The sequence below is a fragment of the Hyposmocoma kahamanoa genome, unplaced genomic scaffold (assembly GCF_003589595.1).
Source record: "Hyposmocoma kahamanoa isolate Upper Pololo Valley unplaced genomic scaffold, ASM358959v1 64, whole genome shotgun sequence".
Taxonomy (NCBI): domain Eukaryota; kingdom Metazoa; phylum Arthropoda; class Insecta; order Lepidoptera; family Cosmopterigidae; genus Hyposmocoma; species Hyposmocoma kahamanoa.
Window position 1 is genome coordinate 3,020,193 of NW_020653852.1, and position 22,671 is coordinate 3,042,863.

Sequence of the window (22,671 nt, forward strand, 5' to 3'; positions counted from 1 at the left end):
GTAATTACCTAAATATGTTTGAGCATTTACTTTAACGGTATTTGTTAAAATGCTTCGCTTACAAAATGCCTGAATGAAATGGCGCCTGATAAAACACCCAAAATGTTCTTTTTTTTAGTGCTAAAAAACGAAGTATATATAGACGTTTGCCTGTTATGCCTTTGAGTGTAATTTACATAAACCAAGCAATTTGATGTCACACATCACAGATTCTGAATGTGGCTATGATGAGAGCTTTATCACCACGCATTTCTTTGAACATCAGCGTGAAAATAATCTCACAATTGACGTATGACTTCACCCTGAAACCTTTATTCCAACGCTCAATTTTAGCCACTTCTTCGTTTTTAATTTGTTACATTGCTGCTTTTCTTCTACATGGAGATTAATATATCGTACAGTCGCGGCAATGGGTAAATGGTGATACGTTAGTGGTAGTAGTATAAAGATAAGTCGGAATATACTGGTACGAGATATAAATGATATGAAAACAGGGTGCGTTCCCGATTACAAATTTGCGCGAAACATAAAACACACCCTTGTAATGAGTTCTATTCAGCGGGTGGTCCATAATGGCTGCAATTTAGTTCTCTATAAAAGCAATGGCAGCTGGGTGACGCCAACCGCTTTTCTTGGCGCCGCTGTAGAGGGCGCTCGCGGCTTCGTGTTTTGTGCTTTTATTGTGCTTGTGTCTTTTGTGCTCGGGTCCAATAAATGTAAGTTTTATTCTTTATTTTTCCAATCTAACAATAACTAATTAATCGTTGATAGTATTAACATTAATTTAAAAGTAGTACTACAATGCAATCCATAATTTCGTCACACAATATCAAGTTTCCGTAGTGTAGCGGTTATCACGTGTGCTTCACACGCACAAGGTCCCCGGTTCGATCCCGGGCGGAAACAGGGCTTTTGTTTTTTTCCCTTAGGACTAAGGAAAATTAAAATGTATTCATATTATTTTTTTCTTTTTAACGGAAGTAATATGTTTATTTATTAAGATACAATGGCTGCATTAAATGGATGAAGCAAAGTCCCTGCGAGAGGGTGTTCAAAATGCTACCTTTTTTATATGACTATTTTAAAACACTGGTCAAGAAAGCCCTCTCTGAAGGTTTCAAGGTAACGAATAAGTAGTTTCTCCAAGTATTTAGTATTAGCACAGATAATGCAATACTCTTTAGTGTTTAGATAATATTTTTTCCGTACCTCATCCTTATTTTTTATTTTTAAGATAATTTCAAGTTATGTATTCCATAATATTATATTTTAATTTACTTTTTCGAATAAATAAACAAAAAAAACTCCTTCGAGCCGGATTTGAACCAGCGACCTATGGATTTCTTACAACTTTGTATACAACTACAGTCCACCGCTCTACCAACTGAGCTATCGAAGGTGATAGTCGAGCCGATGAAATTAACAGCTACTTACTACGGCATGGAATTAAGTTACATCACTCTTGGTAAATTGTAATTTGAAGGGCAAAAACACAAAATTTTAAACTTTAAAACTGATACAGTGAAGCTTCTATGTAAAATGATGTAATAGCTTCAATGTATACCAACACCAACAAAAACTTGTAAGTTCATGAGACAATCGCATTAATGTATAAAGTAGTATTTATTTAATGTGTTATGTAGTATAATTATTAATTACTTACCAATGTTCCTTGCTGCCTATATAGACAATTATTTAAATATATATGTTTAATTAAACCTGTTTACAAACGAAAATTGTTAACTTAGGATTGACGTCAATTGCATCGTATTAGTAACACGTAAATGATTATAATCATAGATATAGAATATCTATGGACATAACCCGGTTTGTAACTTCTATAATAAATGAAAACAAACAAGAATAAACTAATTATCTGTTTAGTTGTAAGCAAATTAGATTGCAGAGTAACGTTTACCAGTTACTTCCGGTTTTGGGAAATAGCTTATCAAATCACACACTAGACAATGACATTTCACAATGATTTAGAAATATAATATTGTGTACTTTATATTTTGTTATTAATAAGTTTCGATGTGCTACCATGTTATTTATTATGGTAATTTTAATATATAAATCCAATAAACCTGATTTATCCCCTAATTTGCCACCTTTAGAGGTGAAATATTTTTTTTCAAATTTGAATGGGGTCACTACTGACCTCGACCTAACAAAAAAAAAGAATCATCGAAGTCGGTTTACAAAAATCGGAGTAACAACGAAACATACACGCTTAAAAAATACAGTCGAATTGAGAATCTCCTCCTTTTTTTAAGTCGGTTAAGAATAGTTTCATTTCCATTTAGGAATCGCGAAAAAAAAACTTGGTAATGCATGGTTTTTTTTATCTTTTCTCAATAGTAAGATTTTGCTACCAACAAAATGCCCGTTCGCTCTACCAAATTGTAATCTTCTAAAAACACAGATGGCGCTAGCGTCTTTTCTTTAAGGTGCGGCATGGAAGCTAAGCGCTGTGTGCACAAAACACCCAGCGCGAATAATTTGAAAAGTAATTTAATTGCGAGTGTTATAAATACAATATTAAAATATAAATAAATTTAATCTCAAAGACAATAAAGATAGCAAGTTAATGGTTACGTGTCGGATTAAAATCGCGAGATAGGAAGAAACTTGTAGGAACTGTGTCCTCATAATGCCGACGCCGACGTCAGGTGTTTGCGCATTCGCTGTACCGGCTACGCGCCCACACGCAACGAGCTCTCATGTTGCTAAATTGGTTCTGGTCTCTGAGGTCCAGGATGCTGATATTTTTATGACGGCATAAGTCAAGTAACGTATTGTGTAACGAATATTTAACGTATCAAATCTGTAAATTGTGTATGTAACAAGCCTAAAGCGTTTTGTGTTATTTTTTTAATTTAATAATGTAAGAAAACCTATCGGGATATCTAAAAGACTGAAAATGGCGGATTTTTGTAGTTACAGTTTTTTCACAAATTAATTTTTAAGCTGATGGCTCTATAGCCAATGCTCAATAAATAAATAATAATAATAACCTAAAAGACTTTTGCTAACCCACAAACAGCCACGTATACGTAACTAACAGAAATTAAAGCAACGTAGTCACGTGGACGTTGCAACTAACTAATTAAGTATTTTAAGTGTTCCAATTTCCTAAACACTGAGAACTAATTACAATGTTATATAAAGTTAACGGTTTTCTTATAACCGCTGCAGTCTTGCAGTTTGCAGTCTTTATTCTTGTTAACTGGTGATGTTTTGGTTTCGTCTAGTGATAGGTATAAAGTATATGTTTCGGTTGAAAAGGTTTATTATCACTTGCCATTTGTTTATTTTTTCAATCAAATCGAGCTAATCCGTCGATCAAGCTTACAAGTAATATTAAAAGTAGAATGTAAGTAGGTAAGATTGAAAATTAAACAAACAATGTTTCGGGCTCTTGACAGGTCCTATGACCACGGCTACTGTTGGTCAATTTTTCGAAAAATTTCAAATTTTTTATTTATTTATTAAAGAAAAATCTTTTTAATGGCTTAATCGTTTTCACTCAGTATCTTCAACTTTTGGTAGGTGTCAACTGTCAAAAGTGGAAATTTTTGGAAAAAATATTTTTTTCTGAAAAATATGAATTTTGCAAAATGGGAATTTTTCCATGACCCAACACTTGTAACGGCTGACAACAATCGTGAAAACCTAAAAACGCGAGTTACCTGACTAACATCGAATAATAACTAATGACTAAAATATTTAATTAATTTATTAAAAATATGAAGTGTTTTAACGTATGTCAATAAACTACAGTAAACTCAGGTACGAATGAGAGCAAGAAAACTAATTACTGGTAAGGCATTGAAAAGTAAAATTGCAAAATGAATGCGCCAATTAATTCAATTAAAGTGTGTACAAAGGAAGGCCGCTGTATAGCCGCCATGATTGGTGGAACGAGGTGGTGTGACGACCGCGCCTCGTAGTTGTGTGTAACCGTTACTTGCACCTGGCTGCGTATTTAAATCTGTTTCCAATGCATGAAAATTGAAAAAAAAAAAAAACTTAAATTTGAACAACGATACTTTACCAGCGTACTAGATGTGGCGTTTCATAAACACATTGTGTTTCACTGGTGTCCGGTTCCGATACAACACTTCAATATTATAAATTAATAAGCAACAGAGTATTTTGACTACTGAGTATGTACAATATGAATAAACAGTTACTGTGGTGACCTACATAATATATGAATTTAAAAAATATAACAAAAAACTAGGCTGCATGGTCTAAAGATCTTTGCTTTTCCCGAAAGAAAAGCCCAAACATAACATACCTAAATTTCAACACCTCGACATCTATTTTTTTTCTTATTTAATTTGTTTTTCTTTTTAGGAATATAATAATTATAAGTAATAAGCGGAAGGTCCCTGGGTGGAAACAAAATGAAATGTAGGAAATGAAACTATTTTTCCGGATTTAAATCGCGTATATTTGTTTTTTCAAACAAACCGACGTTTCGGGCCCTTTACAGGTCCCATGGTCACGTTTGACTCGGTTGAGTCAACCGTGAAAAAACAAATATACGCGATTTAAATCCGGAAAAATAGTTTCATTTCCTATGTGTAACAATCGCGAAAACCTAAGAACTCGAAAATGAAATGTATTGTGCAACTATAATATCGGCACACTATGATGGCCGTTTTGACGTTTGTCCGCTCATCAAGTTTCGTATTAATTCATAACTACGTGTAAGTAGCTAATTGATGTACGTACATTATTGTCAATAGTGAAGTGCAGTGAAAGTTATCGATGTACAATTTTACGACACAACTCGGCATTGTTTTTCGAAATTCGATATTTTTAAAAATAATTTTTAATACGATCGTCACTTATAATATCGCTGGCTAACACAAATTCTACCTCCAGCAAACTGCGTTAAAGCTCAATGAAAATCAAAGCAGTTTCGAATTGACGATATATTAAGTAAACGCTATTATTTTCGTTTTATTAAAACTTTTTAATCAGCTACCCCTTGCAATACTAGTTATAAATCTAAATGTAGATGCGACTCGCATTTGATTATACCTTTTTCGATAATGAATTGAGATTTGACCTCACTGGTGTAGTCTGTCAGAGCCGGTACTGTAATAACGACTTTGCCAGGGGCTACACGTTAATTTCCCAATTATGAATATCATTGGTAAACACTCAATGCAGTACTTCCTTGCAGAAACTCTTCCACAAGGACCTATACTGCTACTAATGTTTGATGAACACGGACGGTTCAGCTGTTTAAAGATTATAAACCTTTTTCCCAAATGGTATAAAAATCTCAGTCATTATTTATTTATTAAATCAAGACAGTCTGCAGACGACCCAACTCTGCAACTACTTACAGTACAACTACCACGAGTTGTTAGCTTCACAGGTCACTTTAAAGACTTTTTGGAATTTACTGTTTTTATCGGCAGTTTTTTTTATTCAAGTGTTACGATAAATATCGAACTGTTAATAAAAGTAAATCGTGTCGTGTAAAGCAGTGTATTTACAGTGAGCGGAAAGCGACAAAATCGTTAATTGACTGCGGTATGCAGGTTGCTTTAATTGACACGCATAGTATGCATTAGTTGCTATCCAGTTTCCTACCGTTAGAAAAAAAAATTCCTTATTCGAATATGGAGAAAGTTCTTTTTCTTAAGTGCCCCTGGAGACATTTTATTACAATTGGGGGGATCCATGTCGACAAAAAATCCAAATGAATCCCCCAGGGGATTGTAGCAGGCGATTCAAATGGAAGGAGGGGAAATAGGAGATAAACGAGCAGACGAGCCACTTAGAGGACCTCCATCTATGTGGGTCAGGGTTCGCCGGCCATGGATATTTGCACTACCTTTGCGTTATAGATTCTAAAGCTTTCGTGGTTATTCACTAAATCATTATCACTAATTACAACGAGATTAGATAGATATGAAATCTATCTAATCTCTCTAAAGTCTATTGTTAGCTGCTGACATCTGCCGCTGACCGGTTAAACCGTGACCATGGAGCGTGTAAACAACAGTTCCGAAATATCGGGAAAATAAAAAGAAATCATATCGTGGTAAGAAACCTGTGATAATTACCTATGCTGGCTTTTGAGAGCCCTGTTTACTTGCTTACGAAAAAGGGCTAAAGTACAGACGAAATGCTTCAGAAGGTTATGGGGAGGGACTCTACTCCTTCAGTGGGAAATGCATGGAGCATTCCCTTTTGTGACAGTTATACAGACTTTTAATGCTTTTAACTGTGGTTACTTGTTTTAGGTATATTATTTGAGCAATATAGCTATGTGATGTGAGCTATATTACAGATAATTTGGCGTCAATAAAAAAGACCTTAAGAATGTTGCACGGATCTATGCCCCCAATACGTCAGAGTAACAAATGAATTCTTAACAGATCATAAACCTGGTGACCTTACGCGTTGATTGCAGGCATCCTCGATCGAATTTGATCGTACGCACTGTTTATGGCCTCACCCTGAGAACATTAAACTGGTTGTCTGTTAACAATTTATCAAAACGGACAATTTTTTTTCAAACATCAATCATTTTGGTAAAGAATTCAGAAACTTTAAGTAAATAAGTATCGAATGGGAAAGTTGGAAAACTTCTTACAAGCGATTTTTCCACTAATCCGATCCTACTGACCATAGATATAGTTCTATATCTATGTTACTGACTAAATTGTATTATATTCTTTATAGTCGTTTCAGTAAGCAATTATTTAAAAATAAAAATAAAATAAAAAGGCATTTATTTCTCCATACATAAAAAACGAATAGATAAAAAAAACAATTGAGTGATGTATACAAAAAGGTTAAAGACTCAGCATTGCTAATTTTCAGTCTTCAGCTGTAGCTAGCTGTTGGCTTGCTGCACCAAGCTAATATGCGGAGTTTACACTAAGTAATAACCTACCTTAAGTAATAACTAGTAATAATTTTAAAATTTAATGGCCGTCCGTGTAATTTTTTTTTATACATTTAAGGATTGCTAGGAGTTTTAATTGGGGACCAGTTGTTACTAGATTTTTATACAGATATGAGCCATTGCTTACATAGTTTTCTATAAACAACCTTTTTTGGGTTTTTAAGATGTGTTAAGAAGAAAATTAATTTCCTTTGTGGTTTGTATGTTTCTGTACTTTAGGTAGAGGATATCATAAAAATATATAACCATTTTTCTATTCTCTTGTCATAACTAACGTAAGCGAAATTTTTAGCGAAATTGAGTTATTATCATATCTGGGATCAGCGAAACAAGATCGACAACTATCATTCTAACGTAATCGGTTTTTTTCATTTCTTATTTAGTTTCAGTGTTACAGCGCAATTGACGTTAATTATTGACGCTAGCAATAAAAAAAGAACAAACTTTAGGTACTGAGTTACTTATTACCTCGTACTTGAGAACTTATTACCTCGATTTTATTAATTTAAGTCCACCTGTTTTAACTGTATCGTCTTAGTTAGTTCCGATTCTTCTGCATCCATCGCGGTAGTAAAATGATATTAAAAAATTTCATTTTACTACCAGCAATTCCACGTTTTGACTATTTATAGTATTTTCACTGTTTTCAAATCAACAAAAAGGTGTCTCAATAAGAATGCACTATTTAAATCTATGATTATTAAATTTATTAAAAATTAAATTAAATTATTAAAAATCTTATACTTTTTTTCCATCCTCCAAGTTAAAAATGGAGCGCTACACAAAAAAAGAACGCGTTATTATTGTAAAAGCCATTACAAAAATGGGGAAAGTAACGCTGAGATATCTCGCAAACTTCGGGGATTATTTGGAATTTTCGATTTGGATAACATGTTGTTTCAGCAGGACACCGCGTATAAAACAATCGATTTATTGCAGCAACGATTTCCAGACCAAATCATCTCACGAAATTCTGATGTCATCAGCATGCTGATTTTGATTAAAATCGGAAACGAACCGATCGGGTAGTCTCGAAATCAGATGGGTTTCCGAGTGAGAAGATGAACCTGATTCCTGCAATATCTTTCTAATTTGTGAGTTAAATCAACTGTTGTTCCGATTTGAAATGTTTCCGATCGGCCAGTTGTGAATCGCAATTATGCGCCTCGACTCGGAAGAGACGCAGTTTCCGATCGGGTGAGGCAATCAAAATCAGCATGCTGATCACTAAGATCATGCGATTTAACCTCGTGCCATTTCTTTCTTTGGGGTTTTGTGAAATCTATAGTCTAAGCGAATAAACCACAAACAATTCCTGATATCAAGATTGATCAACGCGTCATAGATACAGCCACATCTTTTTCAAAAAGTCGTCGAAAATTTCATGAAAAGAGCAATGGCCTGTCATCAGAGCGACGGGGGCCATTTGTGGTGGGGCCGGATATTTCATTCCATATTCAATCGGCACATGTCTACTTTATAATGCAATAAAAATAATTAAAACTCGCTCAAAAATGTGTTTTATTTTTAAATGAAATAGTGCACTCTTACTGAGAGACCCTTTACTTTCCATTATTTTGTTACAAAGTAGTTGTACCTATTGTAATAGGTCCTTCCCATATTTCCCAATGGTTCCTATGTGAAATACGGGCTTCAGTGGATCGTCGGTTAACTGACCAATTGAGCAAACGAGCGTGAGTAACCCTGGATCCGGTCCCGTGACTTGATCCCTTCTTTGGCCTCTTAATGCCGTTGTTCCTAAGACCAACTGCCATTTTATCATAATGAAAGAGTTATGTACATAAGGAACGTACCCTTAGGTGTTTGAATTGCACTTTGTGTTCCTACACTAAGTATGCTTTCGCAGAATTTTAATTATGTCATTTGTTACTGTCTAACTTTCCCTTTCGTGCTGTTTCAAACGATGAATATCCGCTTTCTGAGTTGCAATAGTCGACCTTTCATTTATTCGTTCTGGGCTGTTTCAACCACATTTAAGTCCACTCGTCTTTAGCAACACAAATCGTCAGACAAAGATGTTAACGGGCGAACTGTCACTGGTGAAATATAATATATATTGTTATGAGCAATGCAGGTTAGTCAGTTGCACAAAAACAACATAAAAGAACATTCCTGCGCCCCTGGTTTTCTGGAGCCACTCACACGTTTATCGTTCCCGCAATTTAAGGAGACACAAGCGTTACGATAAGCCCACGACAATACAATAATGGTCGCTCTTTTGCCTAATGGGCCGCATCCTGCACGGCCCAAGCGCAGTCCAGTCAATGCTTAGAGTCCGCTTCTCTCGCTCCACTTGGTTTCATTCTACATTTCCAGAAACAAAAATTCAATAAATCTTATATACGTCTATCGCGTCTGCTGTCTTGTTTCGCATTATTGTGTACTTCCTTGCGTGGGTATCCCATTACGGAATCCTGTTAAATCTCTGACCCATGTGACAGTCTGAGTAAGCCTTTACTCGACCAGAGTCGGCGAACGAACGATGTGGGTACCCAGCTTTCGAAAACGATAACGAAATACGAAACCCGTGGCTTTTGGATGCAGTGTGAGTGATGAGATATTAAATAGTGTCGTGTTGAAGAAATTTAGTTTGTTGTGAACGCCGGACATGCCTGAATTTCGAAGACTGGCTTACAGTATTAAGAAAAAGAAGTCGCTTTCTCTGGCTCTACCGTTGAGTCACTCGAGAAGTTCCATTAACCTGATGCGATAACGTTTTAGGTGAGTCTTTGTTAAGTCATTAGCGTTAAGTGTAATCTCCTACACGTTTATTAAAACAAGCCGACGGGTGAGGTTTTAGTGGTCTCTGTTTTCTTTTCATTTAAATAAATTAAACTTGACAGTTGAATAGTGAATGGTGTTCTGCATAAATATATGAGTTTCAACCTACAGAACTGCAGTTCCGGGACATTCTGTGTTATATTTTTAACTTTACAATAATTCAGTACATTTTTATTGAAAGGCAATTGTATATCAAAAGATGTGTAATTAAGTAAGAATTATTATAATTTTCTTCTTTTTTTTAAATAAAATACCTATATGATATTTCAAAATCAACAACAATGTCAAGCGTGGTTAAAACATTTTTACAAAATAGGATAGAAATAATTCTAAATTTTATAAAATTCCTAACATCAAATAAAATATTATGTATATGTATGTAGAGGACAATTCAGAACAATTTAATTTTAATCCTTTAATATTCGTCCAGGTATTCGGCTGTTAGCGCTGTAAGTTACCGCTGGCTGGTGTCAAACCAATAATATCTTCCCGGTGGAAGTTTACTGTGGTGTCTGGTGAATACCATCCAAGGCATCAACCGATGCAAGCCGTGTTCCAGCGTGACGTCATGACTACGGCTGTTTTAACACTTTCTCAACACGATACAGTTATCTCAGCAACAGTTATTTATTGGCTTCTGTTGCTCCAGAAATTTTGACGCCCGGGTTCCAGTGCGCAAAGTCGATCCGGGATTCCACTTACTAGAGCACCCGAGAAGCCCACTAGAGCCACCGTGGTGTTGTAGCCGGTACAAGTCCAGCATAACCTCATCGTTACCCCCGCAGCGGAGAAGTATCCTAGGAGGATTATTCCACGAAAAAAAGCTATTTTAACGCCCGTCACTAGGTTGTTATTCCCCGAATGGAACCACTGTTTAGTAATAGAATCGCACGCAAGCACTACACTTGTACCTGACGCTGATGGTCATTCTTTGACTTTCTGCTGACAACAAACCCAGATCTATTTCAGGCGTTTTCTGGAGTGGAGACCACGTCTGGGTAAGTGTAGCGTGAGTCGTCTCTACCCAAATGGCATGACGTGCACAGGTTGATACAATGCAAGGAGCTGAAGACCGAATTTTGCTCAGGATTTCATCAGTATTACTCAGGAGATATGTTTAGCAATGGACTGCAGTAGTATGACTATGAATGTAAAATATCGGATTTTTCTCCTCTAGAAAGTTCTGATCTCTATGCGATGTTGGATCAAACATAGCGTACGGTAAGAGATTTCGCTAATATGTAGTAATTTTAAACATCTTAGCATTAGCAGAGAATTAACTTTTCCTTGGACGCTCAAGCGAGCCGTGCCGATATTATTTCTGGAATGATCTGTCAGGCTTTGGAGTCTTTATTTGTAACAAAATATTTCAATTGAAAGAGCTACAGCTCACCCCTACATTAACAATGATTGATAACGTACGGAATCACAAAAGCCATCTGCTTATCAGACGAAGATACGATGTCCACTTAGCTGCAAACATTCGGATACTAAAAGAAGCCTTCTATTGAGACGCCTCGTCCTACAAAACGACTTTGCGTAAGGTTTATTTAAAGCCTTTTTTCCGACTGACTTTATACCTCTTAAATGTAAGGTTGACTCTTATTAAATTGAGCAAGGCGAATTTCTGCAGAACATCGCTACAGCAACTGTCAAAGTTTGATGGATCACTCGCTCACACCATCGCCAAAGAGAAAGCTAATTTGTTTGTTAACAAACAATGCGCTAGAAAACATTCTAGCGCATTACTCACGTCTAGATCCTCGTATTCAAATTAATGCGGAAAAGTCAGATAACGCCGTTACGCAAATTCGTCAAAAATAGGTGTGAACTAGATGTGAATTTTGCGGAACTCCGTGCACGAGTTGTTTCCGGTTTCGATACGTTTATATTCCTGAAATCTGTTCTAGTCTTAAAGTCGTAGAAGACTGCCAACCTGCAGCCAGTATTAAAAATTGGTACACTCGCCTACAACCGTACGAGCACTACAACCTTTAATTTTGAGTGTTCCTGCCAACCTAAACTTTGCCGCCATATCCAGTCTATCGTGAAAATTCCGTACATAATATGCACATACACCCAAAAAACGTATTCTTCCTGCTGGGGCAGCTGGGTAAAAAACAAATCAGCTGTGCCTCTATACATGTGATGTCTATAGTGACAGTTCATTACCGCGACCGCGTAAAATATTTGTATACAAAATGTTGTTTCTTTCTGTGACCGTTAGGGGCGCTAGTTACAGACGGGAAAAACTGTTTAATGTTTAAAATGTTACAACTTTGTACTTTTTTAAAAAGGCGTGCTTTTTAAACGCTTTTTAGTTAGAAGCTTACAAAATCGTTTAGAAAAACGTTTAAGCGCATATACTTATACATATGTTAAAAAAGCGTGCAAAGTCGTGTTGATAGAGAAAAGCTAGAGTAGATAGAGGTTCTAAGATAAGTAAGTTTATTTGTAAAACACGAGTTTTATTTTGATCAAAAAATATATTATTCATATCCATTAATTAATTTGTTTAGGAAACGTAGATGGTGGGACTTAAAACATAAGCACGTTCATAGCGCTTCGTTTAAATTGAAAAGCGTGCTTATGTGTTTATTTTAAAAAGCAAACCTTTTATAGTGCTTAAACGCGCACCTCTATCGTTAGCAACACTCGTGGTAGAGACACTGTGGTACCTCGACTGATCCTCTAAATATGTCCTTGACAGAAGTCAGAACGACTAGATTTCACAAAATAAATGAAAGTCAAAATAAAAATGACACTTTTCCCTCCAAAAGGTCCAGAGCGAATCTTTAATTATGTTTCTGTAAATATGGCCGCCACAAAGAAGATAGGCAATTTGAGACGCCTTGTTTGGATTGACTCGGGATTCCTTAGAACGGGCCGATACGGGTATTTTAGTTCGAGATTCGAATAATTTCGCGTTTTAATCTTCGATTAAGGCACAATAGCACTATCCTATTCCACTTTAAACTAGATTTCACAAAATAATTGAAAGTCAAAATAAAAACGACACTTTTCCCTCCAAAAGGCCCAGAGCGAATTAAAAAATTTAGGGTGGCAACTGTTCCCAGTATTCAGCCACATTAAAATTACTATTTTAGTGGCGCGGCGTGCAGCCGTCTCTCGTAATACTCACCTCCGGTCATTGCTAATACTCAATCAGCCATCTTTATAGAAAATATTTTGGTATTTTTAAATGTAATCCGTTGTTTTATAAAACACCTATGCAATTTAAACAAATAGATGTACTTACAAACATCAGATAAGTCATTCGTCATTAAAATATAAGTTTTAATGACGAATGACTTACGTTACAAAGCACATAAATATTAAATAAATCTACAACCTCTTTAGTTCTATGTTTACGACTTGAAACAACAGTAAATTTAAAAAAAATGGAAAAGTAAAAAGCACTAGTGCGAAAAATCCAACTTTCGGCACGATATGTAGTACGAAAAATACCACGTTTTGAGCAACTGTATTAAAAAAAATATTATGGACAGGCGTGTAGCTTGCCATCAGGCGCACTTGTTCGTCCCTTCACTTGATGTTGTATAAAAATACAATATGTTTATAAAAAAAATACTTCAACCGTCTTTTGTTTCCTTAAAACGTTATGGGAGTTTCAAAATGGCCACCGTAAAGATATGACGTCAGAAAATTAAATATAATGTCAAAAAATCAAACTATTGAAGAAAAATTTGAATCTGGTAGTATGGGCAATTCGAAACCTTAGCCTGTGCCGAAGAATCAAAAATTTTGCTACTAAACATTTTGGTATATGTGGCCAGAGGTTCATTTGAACATTGTTATATTCTAATTCAACCTTAGCGTCTAAATAAATAATAATGTCTAGAGTATTTCTGAAACACTCAGTGGTCTTTTTCATTTCATGCGTACGAAATACTCACAGTCAAAATTCTAATAAAAAAATGTATTGTTTTTTTGCTCAAAGGTTATCAGGGACAAAGAAAACATTAAGAAGTAAACAGTACAGGGGGCGTAGGGAAAAATAATCTCTGCCTAATAGTTCTTTAAAATAGACTACATATTAATACGATATTTTTGCATTTGGGCATATATTTTTTTATAAATCTAAACGGACTTATGTTATGAAAACTAAAAATCAGATTTCAGTAAATAACTTTCCTAAATGACCAATTAAAGACATGACCTCATGACGGCGGTCAATTCTCAAATACAAAGCTGTTTATTATTATCGTACCTATTGGAAAATCACTGGCCCTTCGACTCTTGGATTAAAACCATAAATGATATATAAATAATATTTAATTTTAGTAAGTCCAAAAAATAAATGATGATAATATCTAATTTATTGAAAAAAAATTAAAAACAGGTACCTACCTCTTATATCGTGATTTGTTTACTGTTTGAGGTTATGTTGTGTTTACAAAACCCAACAACACTTTAAAACACACTTAAACACATCACTGTTCCACTTCTAAATCTGTGCTAATTTACTAACAACCACTATCTTTTGCATTTAATACAAAATTAATTAAATGTTCACTTTAATAAGCGCGAAGAATCTTTGCTTATCAGCTGTTCGACTTTGTCAATTTCACGATCACGCTACGTCACACCGTTTTATCTTTTTCTATGCCACCTTACTTGTACTCCAAGTGATTCTAGTTTATTTCGCTAGATGGCGCTGTGTTTAATATTTCTTATTTACAAAGAAACTAAACTAGAAAGTTGGACGGCGAAATAGACGTCATTAATTTAATAAATTAAAAGCATTAAAAAGGATATTACGACCCCTAGGTTACATAAAGCAGCCATACATATGCCCGACGTTTCTCGTAATAAAGTTTCATAACACAATGAAAAGGGTAATATTGCCTCGTGAATATTTTTCGTCTTCAAAAAAGACGAAATTTCTAAGTTTTCCCCAAATAATAGATCTTACGCAGCCATTGGAACGATCAGTTTGGAAATTTGATTAATTTCGAATATCGTTCAAAATTAATTACTGGAATGTTTTGGAATATTTTTAGTCGTTGTTGTTCATAATGGTATAACGTGCTTCGCAATTACGTAGAACCCCTTTTTTTGCCAGAGTAGAAAATACAGTCTAGCTTTTACGTAAACTTTTACGCAAATATGTTCTTGAAATCGATCGTCTCGGTGGTACCGACGACACAGCTTCGAAAATGAGTCAGAACTTCTTTTTCTTCCGTTCCTGGGTTGTGGTTATGGAGCAATGAGTGGGTTAGCAGCAGCAACATTAGCGTAATCACGTCGAGGGTCCAACGTCAGCTGTGAACCGTAAAAATTTGAGGGGCCCCGCCGCAGCATCCGTCACACTGAGACATAAATTAACAAGTCATGTGCTCGTAATTTCACCAGCCCTCTTACCCTTCAAAACCGGAACGCAGTAAGCCTGGCATTACTAAAGTAATATCATTATTAAAGTTATCTTTAACGACTTTATTTTTGGCTTCAGCATGCTGATTTTGATTCAAACCGGAATCGAACCGATCGATCGGGTAGTCTCGAAATCAGATGGGTTTCCGAGCGAGAAGATGAACCTGATTCCTGCAATATCTTTCGAATTTGTGAGTTAAATCAACTATTGTTACCGATTTGAAACGACAAAAGTTTCCGATCGGCCAGTTGTGAATCGCAATTATGCGCCTCGACTCGGAAGAGATGCAGTTTCCGATCGGGAGAGGCAATAAAAATCAAGCTGCTGTTCTCTTTAACCGTAATTTTTATCAGATGCATTCATTATGGAAGCATGTGAATACAACTTAGATAGAATAAGTTGGATGCGGGCCTTGTGTTTCGCATATCTTTAACTTATAAACTTGCAACTTGGCCTTTACCGCCTCCACAATTTAAATAACTTACAAACGTATTTTAGTTAATTTTAAAAAGGTTTATTTATTTAATGCCCTGCAGTTTTTTTATAAAATCATAGCGCAAAAGTAATACAGTGCGATCTAATGAATTTTGTTAATAGGTTCTTTATTTTTTTTAATAATTTGCGTCGTGCTACTGGTGTAAATCGTCTATCCATGGCACTTTCAGTGTCACCCAGAGCTTTACATCGGAAACAATCGCAAACACACGCCTGCCACCCTGATGGTGGCACTTCACATGGCTATTTGTAATTGCATATTTGATAATTGGCCAACAATCACCATGTGTAGGTAACCAAATACTTTGTCACTACGATAACTATATAATGTCAGTTTAATTTCAATGACTCCTTTACGATTAAGGCTGCACAATTTGATTGAAAACCCAGTATTAGTAGTACTAGTAGAACTTCCTGTGAAAGAGTTCGTCTAAGGAAGTATGCCACCTTACCTATTTCTGCCGCCAAGCAGTAATGTCAGCATTACTGTGTTCCGGTTTTGAAGGGTGGGTGCTGGTGAAATTACAGGCACATGGGACTTGTCAACTTACGTCTCAAGGTCACAGGCACAGTGGCAGAGCGCCTCAGATCTTTGCGACTTAAATCGCTGAGTGGCACTGGAACTGTTATAATAATAATAATATAATTTATTTCAGATAAAAATAATCCATATTTTCTTAGTATCCAGTCATAAATTCTTACGTAACTAGTGTTAGTGATACACGTTAATCTAATGTTTATGTAGACTCAGGCAATGTTCAATCATTGGACTGTCTCACCTGTGTGCGACCGTGTTCAGAATGGTTTTAGGGCTATGGCGTGGAAGCCATCCACCCCAGCGGCGCCCCAGCCCCATCAGCACCCTGAACGCGTTGTTGTATTATACGCGCAGAGCGCTATATGCCCTCCGTGTGTAACTGACCCACAGACTGCACGTGTAGAAGGACTGACAGAAAGCTTAGAAAAGTGTCGTCTTCACCACTGTACAACGTGCAAACCTGCGAGCCAGCATATTGCAGCGGACAGACAGCGCCTTGCGCTCTCTCTCCAAAACCAAGTCATCACTTCTCTTCAGTGACTGGATCTTCAGTGACCCAGTGTTCCAGATACTTAAAGCTGACCACTCTGTTTAGTGAAGTGCCAGCTAGCGTAATTGACGATAGTGTGGTAAAGGTCTTCTTACCCACCTTGAAATGGTTTTCTCAGATACAATGTGACCAAGAGTGAAATGAACCATCATTTCAGTCCATGGGTCTCAGCGTATTTTTCACAAATGTGAAGCAGTCTCCTCAGGGCACCAATCGACGAACTCAACAAAACCATATCGTCTGCGTAACTGATATTATTTACGTTACGTACGTAATTATGGATAAGCGTGTCGCTTTCCATCAGGCGCACGACTTGTTCATCCCGTTACTTAATATTATTATAAAAAGAAACACTGGCAGTAGTTCCTAAATTGCGCAGGTTGTTCACTTGAAAATTCTGCGAAGATTTTAATCATGACGATCGTTTCTTGACGCAAATGTCTGACGTCGCAATGTTAGTGTTTTAATTAACGGTTGTGACTATGAAATAATTCTTTATACGACATTGTTGCCGTCATACATTTTTACTGGTTCTAAGAAACGTGAATTTATGAATATGTGATAGGTTTTTGCATTCGATAAAAGAGGTTGTTTTATTTGTAACGAGTTTCCTTTTAAATATCAAGTGACGGGACGAGCAAGTCGTGCGCCTGATGGTAAGCTACACGCCTGTCCATAACAGTTGCAGTGCCACTCAGAGCTTTATATCGCAAAGATCTTAAGGGCACTGGCACTACGCCCTTCACCCTGAGACATACATTTCACCAATACTCTTATCCTTCAAAACCGGAACACAATAGAACCGACATTACTGCTTGGCGGCAGAAATAGTTAAGATGGCAGTACTTCCCTGGACCCACTCTTTCACAAGGAGTGCTACTGTACCTACTGCTACTAGTTATATTTTAAAAAACCGTTTAACGATTCTATATGCAATGCACTGTTGTTGTTATTACTAAATAAATAATACGTAACAGAAATAAATATTAGACAATACATATCGAGCTCTTAGGTTTTCGCGATTGTTGCACATAGGAAATGAAACTATTTTTCCGGATTTAAATAGCGTATATTTGTTTTTTCGAACAAACCGACGTTTCGGGCCCTTTACAGGTCCCATGGTCACGGTTGACTGTATTAGACAATACACTTATGTTGCTAGGATTCCAAAGTAACAAAAGCACGTGTGTCATGGAAATCGGGAACAACCACCCAGATCCGAGACAATATGGAAAAGCTAATTTTCTATATTGACCCAGCCGGGGATCGAACTCGGAATCTCGGAGATACCGGAATGTGCGTGAAACCGGATTCATTTCCTACTTTGCCACCCTCAGAAGTCAAATATTTTCTTTAAATTTAATTGGGACCATTGCTGAGGTCGGTAGGTATCTCTTTTCAACAAAAAAAGAATCGTCAAAATTGGTTCACAATTATCGCGAGTTATCGCGTAACATACATACAAAAAAATATAGTCAAATTGAGAACCTCCACCTTTTTTGAAGTCGGTTAAAAATTATGAAAAATAAATTTCATCCAAAATAAACTATTCATTGAACATTGTTTAAGGTGTGTAGTTTAGGTGAAATGCCGCTAGATGGCGTTATGCACTGTCAAAAATGTTGGCCTATGATTTCAGTGCATCTCTCTTTTCTAAAATATAGTCATATTAATTAAAAGAATTAAAAAAAATGTGAATTCAAAAATAGCTTTATTTCATAGGTATATAAATAACATTTGAAGTTGAAATCGTTAAAATTCGCAAGACACATCGATATCTCATTGAAGTAAGGCAGATTCCCCCGAGTAGAACGAGTAAGAAATTTTTCATCACACTTGCACGTAAATAGTATAATTACATGGAGGCTAACTTGACTATAATGGCCCAAATAAAGCCCTCGGGCCTTTTTTCTTCTCATTTCAGCCATGGCCGGTGTAATGAAAAGAAAAGAGGCCCGAGTGTTATAGTCAAGTTAGCCTGCGTGCAATTATACTATTTACGTGCAAGTGTGATAAAAAACATTGTACATTTCACAGGCGGTACAGGAATTACAACCTCGCCCCCAAAACCCTCGGTCTTTGACTTGGGGCTTCTAATTGAGTTTCTTTCGAAATTATTTATTTACCGCATTTAATACACAGTTTGTAAATGTAATGTAGTTTATTTTTAGAAACAGTAGAGCTTCGCGTGAAAGAGCTCGTCCAGGGAAGTATCTTATCTACTCCTGCGCCAAGCAGTAGGTAATGTGTCCATTACTGCGTTCTAATTTTGAAGGGTAAAGGTGCTGGTAAAATTACAGGTATATGGGACTGTCAACTTGAGTCTCAGGATGACGGGCGCAGTATCAGTGACCCTCAGAACTTTGAAATTTAAAGCTCACTGCCCTGGTACTGCAACTGCTATGTACAGGCGCACGACTTTTCGTCGAAATATCCCCTAGTTCGCCGCTATACAGGACTTGACACTGGAGATAATAAAAATCGGTTCTCACTACTCAAAGTACATTGAGAGAGAAAAACGCCTTGAATTGGAGAATAGCAAAACCAACCATAAAAATAATTACTCCTTAAGTAAAATTTAGGCTATTTATAAAAATGAATGGTCATGCGTGATCAACCACCCTTAGAGGTGGATGATTTTCTTCAAAATGAAATGGGACCACTATGGAGGTACCCTCTTTCCAACAAAAAAAGAATCGTGAAAATCGGTTCACCAATACCGGAGTTATCGCGTAACATACTTCCAAAAAAAACATGCAGTGGAATTGAGAACCTACTCCTTTTTTTGAAGTCGGTTAAAAATGAAATTCATCAAACTATCCAAGGTTTCGGGTTCTATAACTGCCTCCGTGGCCGAACGGTTACCATGCTGGACTGCTACGCAGAGGTTCCGGGTTCGATTCCCGGGCCAGGGGAAATATTTGTATGGCCTACATTTCTTGTAAGTTTGGGTGTAATTTGTGGTTGTGTATGCGTGTGTCCATGGCACCCGCGATACAGGACTATGAATGTGTGCGGCATTATTATTATTCTTCACAAATTCTCACTTCAAAACTATGAACTGTCGAACATCCATCTGTATCATTGGAATATTAATGTGATCTTTATCCTTTTAAGAAACCCATTCTTTAGGAAACCCATTTACGTAGTATTACAAAGGAAGATAATACCTTTTGTTATAAATCTTGCCGTCCTCAAGTGAATCAGTATTCATAGTAGTTACTATTAAAAATATGACGTGTTGACTTAAGTTGCTCCAATTTTCAATTTAGCTTTGGGAAAATCCCTCAGTTTAGTGACGTTGCGTAAAGATTTTTAGTCGGATAACAATTTGCTTCGTCATACCACGCTATGGTTTATTGTCATGGAATTGCAGTTTCTTGCTGTTTACTCTTGGAATCATAAATAAGTAAATAATTATCAGAGATCGAAATAGGAAGAGTATATTTACCTAAGCTTCAATTTACGTAGTTTGGGTGAGACGCCGCTAGATGGCGTTGAACAGTTTTTGTTTAATTTCTAAAACGCAATTATGTTCTTGGTCGCAAAAGATTCTGAAGCAACAAAACCATTAAGTTTATTAGATGACAGTATGGTTTAGATTTAGATTTACTTACTATCTTGTAAATTTAACATTGTTTTATCTAATATATAGTATTACAAGGAATGGAATAATACGCATTATTCAACAAAATTATGCGCGGATTTTTTTCAGTGAGTGCGAACCGACGCGGTACGACCCTCAGTCGTCCTGTGGAGTGACTGTTATAACGGCTTTCATGCCTTTCGAAGCTGTGTAAGTTTTTTTTATGCTTCACCACCATGATATTCAATTTTTTTTTTGTTAAATTACTCCATTAGTTTGTTGTAATTATTAATACAAATATCGCACTTAGAAAAAAAGCCTTCGAAGCTCAATTCGAACCAACGTCTTCTAGTAAACCATGCTAGCGTATAAACGCTATGTCGACTAAGCCACGGAACGAACCAGCGGACCTTACATATTTTTCTATGTATTTGTTGCACATCTTTGCTTTTAACGACTTTTTTTCCGTAGCGCCATCTGTGAGAAATTTATTTCTCTCGTGCCATATATAATAATTAAAACCATTTAATATATCAGACGGGCCAGTTATTTCGGTAAAACTGTCTTTAGTAGAAAAGGTGTTTCTGTAACAAATGCATTTCCAAAACACAGGCTTTTCTATCACTGTGTATCATAAGGTAGTCTGTTCTTCTTGACGTCATAAATTTTAATAGATAATTTAAAATGGCGTATGTCGTAGCGCCAGCCGCCTCCCGGTCTATAATTAGTCTCATAAGATTTATTGTTTTGACTCGCTGATGGATGTCTAAGCAGGAATTACACCACGAAAGATATACGTTGCAGATAAAGTTTCCGGTAAATGTAGTGTGACCAGGGACATTTAATTTTGCGGACAAAATGAAATTATGTTAAACTGTAAATCACTACTAAATGGAAGTGACCCGATAATTTAAGAAGTACCAGCTTTATTAGCGTCGTCATTCCACACAGATTTTCCTCTCCTTTATTTTTAGCCTCCGTAACGGTAATTATTTCTGCTTCTTTTAAAAATAATGGTGGATTTTGGGGTTAATGGGTTATTGATTACATTTTGAATTCTAGATACAGGAGTCGAAAAAAGGTTCGTGTAATATAACAAACAATATATTTTGTGTAGGGTTATTTGTAAAATGCCACAACCTCTTAGGACTATGTTAGTAACATCACAAACAACAACTTTTGTTCCATGATTGTTTTACAAAACATAATAAGTTTACCAAAAATTAATTTTTAAGTTTTTGTTGTACCATCTGATACTTTTTAAGTGTATATTTAGTAAGTTTAAACGTGCAAGCTTTCTCCTCGACGGTTCCCACCCGCGCTCCTGCGTTTTTCACAGAGTTATCACTGTTTAGAGTGATCTATTTAAACATTTTTATTTTTGTGTGAAAGTAATATTTGATCAATTATTAAAAGTTGTGAAACAAAAGTTGTTGTTTATGATGTCAGTCTTCTTGTTACCGTGTCGATGACGAGCATTGCAGTGCATGCCACACTGTAATGAACGAATTGGGAGATCGGTATGGTCCAATCGCAGTCCTTCAAGTTCCCAGCTCATTTGTAAATATTTCTTTGCCGATTTTTGCCGCCAAGCAGTAGGTAATGTCAGCATTACTGTGTTCCGGTTTTGAAGGGTAAGGGTGCTTGATTATAGGCACATGGGACTTGTCAACTTATGTCTCAGGTCTTTGCGATTTAAAGCTCTGAGTGGCACTGCAACCGTTATGGACAGGCGTGTTGCTTGTCTTCAGGCGCACGACTTGTTCGTCCCGTTACTTGATATTAAAAAATTGTAGAAATATCCTTCGCTAACTATGAAGGAAAATAGCAACGCCATGAAACCTACATGTCGAAAGAACACAACCCTTGGGAAACGTGTGATGTTTCCAATCCACAATCGGCCTGTATGGCGGACTATACCGTAGGGACCCAGTTTAATCCTTAATGGTAGTTAGTTAGTTAGTTCGTTCGTTCACCGAGTATATAACCAGAAATAGAAACAAAATATCGGCCATCCATCTGGCAACTCTTCAGTCAAACGGTACTGATATCACTTTTAAACATCAACTCTCGTTTACGCTGAAATCACAAATTAGAAAGCTGAAATAGTACAGCGCCAACAACTGACCTGTGTGTACGTGTCCGTTTATTCCAAAAATATTCTGTATTTATTGTAATAAAGATAATATCTCTAACTATGAGGGGCTGTTCGATTCGGTGGTATGGGAAAGACAGCAAAATATCTAATCACAAAACAAACGGAATCACATTTCATCGGTAATTAAATAATTAAATATGTAATTTTGCAATTTTTGTCCAATATAGCAAACCTCAAGTTAAACTGGTCGAGTTTTGAAGTGAAACA

The 22,671-nt window shown here is 36.3% G+C and overlaps 1 protein-coding gene and 2 non-coding genes across 4 annotated transcripts in view; 2 read left to right on the forward strand and 1 right to left on the reverse strand.

Annotated features, from left to right (window-relative positions):
- Window positions 1–634: 634 nt before the first annotated feature.
- The window catches only part of LOC113230643 (ion transport peptide-like), a 123,267-nt gene continuing 101,230 nt past the window's right edge, over window positions 635–22,671 (forward strand). Inside the window, exon 1 of one of the 2 annotated variants that reach the window (XM_026464648.1) lies at window positions 635–716. The gene's annotated coding sequence lies outside the window, so the exon portion shown is untranslated. Of the gene's footprint in view, window positions 717–9,322; window positions 9,683–22,671 lie in introns of those variants that run through there. The other variant, XM_026464649.1, reaches the window with a different exon arrangement.
- On the forward strand, window positions 834–906 carry Trnav-cac. The gene has a single exon. It is a non-coding gene; the product is annotated as a tRNA-Val (tRNA).
- Trnay-gua lies at window positions 1,306–1,399 on the reverse strand. Its single transcript has 2 exons — window positions 1,363–1,399; window positions 1,306–1,341 (listed from the first exon to the last, which is right to left on the reverse strand). It is a non-coding gene; the product is annotated as a tRNA-Tyr (tRNA).